Raw genomic sequence first — 8,059 nt, forward strand, 5'->3', positions numbered from 1 at the left:
GATACCGGAAGTCCTTATCATATTTGCAATTCGATGCATGGTCTGCAGGTCAGTAGGAGATTTGATGAAGGCGAGAGGTTCCTAAACGTTGGAGATGGAAGCAAAGTTCCAGTTCTAGCATTAGGAATCATGAACCTTGTAATCAATTCTCAAAATGTAATTCTGAGTGAATGTCACTATTGTCCAAGCTTTTTATTAAATATTATTTCTGTAGGCCTTTTGGCCATATACGGTTATCAATTTTTAATAAAAAAAAATATTTATAATATCATTTTGAATGGTGTTACAATGTTTGTTGGACAACTTAATAATGGAATTTACTTTCTATCACAACCTGTTAATGTGGTTCAAACCTCTGGAAAATGCCCTACAATAGATAATATGTCAGAAGTCTACCTTTGGCACTATAGGCTAGGTCATATCAATAAAAATAGGATAAACAGGTTGGCTCAAGAAAAAAATTCTTGAAGTAGGTGATTGTGAATCACTTCTAACCTGTGAGTCCTGTCTTCTTAGTAAAATGACCAAGTCACCTTTTACTGAAAAAGGTGAGCGAGCCAGTGAACTCTTGGCTCTGGTACATTCTGATGTATGTGGACCCATAAGCTCAAGTGCAAGAGGTGGATATTTCTACTTCATAACCTTCACAGACGACCTATCGAGGTATGGGTATGTCTATTTAATGAAGCATAAGTCGGAGTCATTTGAAATGTTCAAAGTATTCCGAAATGAGGTAGAAAAATAAACTGGAAAGTGTATTAAAACTCTTCGATCTGATCGAGGAGGTGAATACCTTTTCAATGAGTTTCTGACATATCTTGGGGAGAATGCGATTCTCTCTCAATGGACTCCTCTTGAAACACCACAGCATAATGGTGTATCTGAAAAGAGGAATCGGATCTTGTTGGACATGGTTCGATCCATGATGGGGTTTGCTGGTCTACCGATCTCCCTCTGGGGATATGCGCTCGAATCGGCTTGTTACCTTCTAAAGAGAGTTCTGAGTAAGTCTGTAACCAAAACGTCATATGAGATATGGATAGGACGTAAGCCAGTACTCTCGCACCTTAGGGTTTGGTGGTGTCCGACTTATGTTAAACGTTTAATTACGGACAAGCTAGGATCTAGGTCTGACAAGTATAATTTTATAGGATATCCAAAAGAGACCAAAGGATATTATTTCTACCTGGCTGATGAGCAAAAGGTATTTGTCAGACTTAAGGCAATCTTTTTGAAAAAAGAGTTCCTTGATGAAGGGACTGTTGCCTCTAAGGTCGAACTTGACGAATTTCGACAGGTGAAAAAATCGACACAAGTTGCTGAACTTGAATCAGATTTGATTAGATCAGATCCGGAGCCCATTGTTCAAGCACCCATAAGGCGATTTGATAGAGTACCACGTCAATCGGATAGATACTATAGTTTCTTGATCCGGGATGATGATCCTATCAAACTTGATGAAAACGATGAGGATCCGATCACCTACATGGATGCAATGCAGAGACCCAACTCTGAGAAATGGCTAGAGGCCATGAAATCTGAAATGGAGTCCATGAAGGTCAACGATGTGTGGACATTGGTTGACCCACCCGAAGGAGTAAGACCCATAGGGTGTAAGTGGGTCTTCAAGAGGAAGAGGGGCACAGACGGAAAGGTGAAAACCTATAAAGCCCGTCTAGTTGCCAAGGAATATGTCAACGTTATGGTCTAGACTATGACGAGATATTTTCTCCTGTGGCAATTCTCAAATCCATTCAGATTATGCTTGCGATAGCTGTCCATCTGGACTATGAAATCTGACAGATGGATGTGAAGACAGCTTTCCTAAACGGAGAGCTGGATGAAGAGGTATATATGATACAACCTGAAGGATTCACATCCACTGATGAGTCTAAGGTGTGCAGACTACAGAGGTCCATTTATGGACTTAAGCAGGCATCCCGGAGTTGGAACATACATTTTGATAGGACGATCAAGAAGTATGGCTTCGTTAAGAACGGAGAAGAGCCCTGTATTTATAAGTGGGCTAATGGTCCAGTAGTGATATTTCTTGTATTATATGTGGATGATATTCTCTTAATCGAGAATGATGTCCCTGCATTACAGAGAATAAAGATTTGGCTGTCATCACAGTTCTCCATGAAGGATTTGGGAGAAGCTTCCTACATCCTAGAGATGAGGATCTATAGGGATAGATCTAAAAGGTTGCTTGGTTTATCCCAGTCTACATACATAGATACTATGCTGAAGAGGTTCAGCATGGAGAATTTCAAGAAAGGCTATCTACTGATAGGCCATGGAATTTCTCTCTCGAAGAGGGATTGTCCGACAACACCTCAAGAGAGAGAGCGTATGGGTAGGATTTCATATGCTTCGATAGTGGGATCTATCATGTACGCCACGACATGTACACGATCAGATGTGGCATACTCACTAAGGGTAGTGAGTAGATACCAATCTGATCTAGGGGAGAATCACTGGAAGGTTGTTAAAACCATCCTGAAGTATTTAAGAAATACTAAGGACCAATGGCTTGTTTATGGTGAATCGAACTTGAGACTTATAGGGTTTACAGACTCTAGTTTCCAGTCTGATCATGATGACAGCAAAAGTATGTCGGGATTTATTTTTACCCTTAATGGTGGGGCTATCTGCTAGAAGAGTTCCAAGCAACACATAGTGGCTGATTCAGTTTGCGAGGCAGAGTATGTCGCTGCATCAGATGCTGCCAAAGAAGTGGTGTGGCTGAGAAAATTTATCACCGAGCTCGGAGTAGTACCTTCCCTTGTTGGTCCAATTCTGCTCTACTGTGACAGCTCTGGAGCCATTGCTCAGGTGAAGGAACCCAAGGCACACCAACGGACGAAGCATATTCTGCGTCGCTACCATCTCATCCGAAAAATTATGGATCGAGGTGACATCAATCTTCAGAAGATCGACGGAAAGGAGAACCTGGTCGATCCATTCACTAAAGTTATTGCGGTGAAGGAGTTCGACAACTACAAGTCAAAGATGGGTATTAGATACTGCACCGATTGGCTTTAGACCAAGTGGGAGATTGTTGGGAATAGTGTCCCAAAGCCAATCGTCAGCCTATTGACGGTTGTGCTCATTTCTGTATATGTACATGAATTATGAATTAATAAAAATTATTTTGATATTTTTCATCACAAAATATTTTATCTTCTAATGAACTCCTATGTTGTGGTGAAGTCCTTAAGACTATTTAGACTCGACAAAGGAGGATTTGTCGTTTAGTCCTTAAATCTGTTCATGACCAAATGATACGTTGTTACCAAGGACGACAATATTTATCAAGCATAGGTCATTGTGTGCCATATAGGTTGGTTGTCCTCTTAACCAATGAGTGTGGAGATACTGGTATGGCATACAGGTGAGATGTAAGGGTACATCTGCACTGAACGTGATCGACTCCGGAGCTATTTCTGCTGTCAAGATTTGCTCCGATGGAATATGGGTATAAATGTCCCTCCGACTTGAGACCACCACGGTGACTTGCAAGCAACTCACTACACTTAGGCACTGGACTACTTGAATTTCTAATTCAGTGACAGAAGGCTGCTGGGTGTAGTCAAGTACTTAACTTGTCGGTGCGTGTGTCAAGATGGGATTGACCACTCTAATTCAGGAGCTGTGTACAATCATATTTCAATTTAGCAAAATCTTGATCAGGGTAGTCTTTGTGAGGAGTCACAGGACTGTTTGAGTTGAGCACGATTCAGATGATCTAATCAGGGTTGACAGTTTAACCCTGAGTCATCCTAAACACAGAGGTCAAAAGGATGAATTATATAGTAACCATATTCATGTAGGTTCTGAGTGTTGCGATTGTAACTATTCGACCTATCTGGTCATCGCGTACCATTGCTAGATGGTCACTTCGATTAGTACAGGAATTGATTCCTGTGCTACCGGCTTAGGTTCGAACCTGCGGGGTCACACACATTAGAGGTTCCTATCTGATCTGATGGCTGATGAAGAGTTCTAATACTCATGGACTATGAGTCCTACATGTCTGGGACTCTGTGATCAAGAATCAGGATTCTCTGATCACAAGTCCCACACATTTTGGGTACCGGGGTCAAGAGTTCCACTGGTTTGGGACTCTTCGATTAGGATTACATATCGATGAATTCTGATGTTCGATTACCCATCGGATTTGGACTCAATATTTATGAGAGGTTTAATTAGTGATTTGATCGCTAATTAACTCAATTTGATTGAGTAATTATTTTTGAATCAAGTCCAATTGAATTGGATTCAGTTGGGTTTGACCCGATTAGGTTAAGAGTTGACCAAATCGTCGAGATGGTTTGGTCCCTGATTTGATCAGGGGTTAGGCTTAATCAATTCCTGATTTGATTAGGATTTTATTGAGCCTAATTAAGCCTAATTAAGTTGGGTTTAAATTAGTCTAATTGGGCCTAACTTATTTGGTTTAATTAGGTTGGTTTAAATAATGAAACCACCTTGACCCATTCTCCCTGCGCCACCTCACTTCCACTGCGCCCATTTGAATTCACGAGAAGGAAGTTCTCATGAATTTTTTCTCACACAAAGCCCTCCTCACGCCCTACTTTAATGCACCAAATGAGTGGATAAGGATGATTGGTTGGCCATTCAAATTCAAAATAAAGTTTGAATTTTAATGAGCAACCAATCTTAGTGCCTTGACCTTATCCTCTTTTAGCACCCCATTTATTACATGAGAAAATATTTCTCATGAAATCACTCATGCACAAATTAAGCCATGCCCTCCTCTTCTCACGCCCTTAGTGGATAGGGATAAATTGATTTTTATTTGAATTAAAAATTTGATTTGAATTCAAATGTGCAATTACTCATCTTTATCCTCTCACGTGGATAAGATGTTTGACATTATTTTAAAAGGAGGAAAAGAGTGGGGTGTGTGCAAAAAAAATTTGGGAGAGAAAATCTAGGCATGAGGAATCCTTGTGTGCAAGGTGAAGGTCTATATCCTTCCGAGAGAAAAAGAAAGAAAAGAAAGAAAAAGTGTGCGTAGGGTTTCAGTGAGTTCTTCAGGGTTTCAGCCTGGAGTTCGAGAAGTGAGAAGGTGAGCTACGAGTATCGTGAGCCCACCAAATTTTAGGAAGATCTTCAACATCCTCTCAATCATGTCTACTGATGATCTGAAGCATCCAAAGAATCGACAGACATCGATCGAAGGAGTTCGATCAGCATCGACCGTCGAAAAGGCTCTACAACTAGCTAGCACTCGTGAGGAGTCAATCAGACCGGGTGCTTCATGTGGATGATCTACAGAGGCCAGACATGCTGTATAGCTATATCATGATGATCAGACTCTTCCGACGGTGATCAGATTGCGGCGATCTACTACCCGCACAAAGATATTATGTTCTGAACACATTACAGTAAAATATTTACTATTCAAATTTGAATTTCAAATTTAAATGCATGCATGCTATATATCATATTTAGATCCTAGTGTAGGATAAATTCTTATTAATTAATTAGATTAATTAATAATTTTCACTATAAAATAGTGATTTTGAAAAAGTTTTAAAATTATCATTTTACCCCTGCACTGAATTTTTTCACAATCACCTGGCCTCTACCAGTATCCACTCGGGCAGGACCTAGATTGTTTTCTCCTTGGAAATCTCTACTCCAAAAATTAGAACTAAATCTGATTAGGAAGATCTTCAAAAGACTTTCTGAAGTTGGAGCAGCAGCTTGTCGAAGAACTCCTGCAGCCTTCCTGTTCAAGGTGTCACCACGCCTTGATCCTTCACCAGATGGATGCCCAACCTCTTAGGTATGAAGAGGGGAAAGGGAGCACCAGGAAAGACATGGAGAAGAGGAGGGGTGGCTGGCTTTTATTGGGTAGAGAGCAAAATCTCTTAAACCCTAGGCACAGACAGGGTTTATATAGACCCTGCTGCGCTGCGCTGTGCCACATCATTCGATCAATCAAAAAATTTTATTTAATCCAAAAAAATTTTGGTTGATGGAGTGATGTCATTTGATCACATCAGATAAGAACCCCCATCTCTATCCAAGAGTTGGCACCAACATTGGATAAGCACAATCATGTTGGCGCCAAAGAGTCCATGTTGATCAAGACTCTTCTTGATCTTTATCCACTTGGGGTGCAAGCCTTATCCAATTGTGGCACCCACTTTGGTGCTTATTTTTGGTAGATGGATGCTTCACAAAAAGTCTCCAATAGCCTCTTGCCAAGTGGCCTTCAGTTTAAGAACCATATGTCAATATTTGACAGATGTCCTAAAATGAAAATGGCAGGTGTCAGGAATTAGCAGGTGTTGTCTTAAATTCATCTCATGAATTAAGATAAGACTTTTCTGAGCTGGACTGGCTCCAGTCAGACTGAAAATTTTTTTTTCAAAGTTCTCTGGGTGAGTCAAATCATATTTGACTCAGTCGAAATGAAAAAGATTGCACGAAGAGAAAGTTAGGCTCAATCATGTACTAGCACGATTTTCTTGAACCTAATTGGATCTAATCCAAATCAATTAGGCTAGCCCAATTGATGATATCCAGATTCTACCCCTTGTTAGTGTGACCCAGTTAGGTTCAATTCTGTATGGTAATGAGACATGTCATGATCTCATCATCGACATCATCGAAACTCTTTTTGATGGACCAGAACTCTTCTGATTCAGATAATTAGAATGATCGATCATCAAGATCATTCTAATTGCTCTCAAAATCCATCAGTGACACCTAGCAGTATATGGTGGCAACCCATCAGAACTGAAGATGAACATCTTGGTACAGCTACCTATGTGATTGAGTTCCTCTATCATGAGTTCCGACTGAATTAGGGTTAAGATGAACTCGTCAAACCCAACATCAGTCATATGAATCAATAGATCGATCCGAGTCTGATGTGAAACCCCAATGAAAATATTTTTTCCATTATTTCACTCTGTCATGGCCATGGGCTTAAGGACTCGATCTTTCGATCATCATAGGACTACTCCTCTCATCTACCGAGGTTGATAGATCCCATCTTGGTGCGATCTGGTTCCTACAATGAATATGCTACAGCCAACATATACCTCAGGATTTCGAATGGCTAGGAGATCGAGTTATGGTGTAGTAAAACTATAACACACTCAAGGTGAACTGTGGATGCACCTCAGATCAAAGAACTAGATACACAACTGCAGCATCGAGCTAGTCATCGACGAGAAGGTAGACTTCCTTATGACTGCTCGAGATGGTCACACTCAGTACTCTCATTCTCAATGAATACCTGTACTCTCACTTTGGTATCTCCACATCGTAGACTCAAGATACATCTATTTTAAGGAAGCGATCGTACACCAACCTTCCAGATCGATCACCATTCTCGTGATGATCCTATGGTCAGGAGCTGTTTATGAGTTAGTTATGTAAATTCATACCTTAAATTTTCAACTCTTGAAAATATGAATTGACATTCCTACTAACTCAGAGGATGTATCACAGACACAATGTACACAATGTGATAGAAGAATAACCCATTTATTGATTTACAGTCAAAATTATAAATTTATCCTTAGATTTTTACAGGAATGTGTCAGCCAATCTGGCATCTAGGGCACACATCTAACATCGATATAGTATCGTATACCCATCTTCAATTTGTAGTCATCGAACTCCTTGATTCTGAGAGGTTTAGTAAATGGGTCAGTCAGGTTCTCCCTCCTGTCGATCTTTTGAAGGTCGACATCATCTCGATCCACAATCTCTCAGATAAGGTGATAACGGTGCAGAATATATTTGGTGTACTGATGGGATCTCGGCTCCTTAGCTTGAGCAATGGTTTCAGTATTATCACAGTATAACAAGATAGGGCCATCAATGGAGGGTGCCACTCTAAGCTCACCGATGAATTTTTGCAACCATTCAGCTTCACAGCATCGGATGCCGCGATATACTCCACTTCGCAAATAGTGTCTGCTATAGTATTCTGCTTGAAACTTTTTCAATAGATTGCTCCACCATTTAGGATAAAAATATAATCTAACACACTCTTACTATCATCATG

This window comes from Elaeis guineensis, chromosome 3 (assembly GCF_000442705.2).
Source record: "Elaeis guineensis isolate ETL-2024a chromosome 3, EG11, whole genome shotgun sequence".
Classification (NCBI taxonomy): Eukaryota; Viridiplantae; Streptophyta; class Magnoliopsida; order Arecales; family Arecaceae; genus Elaeis; species Elaeis guineensis.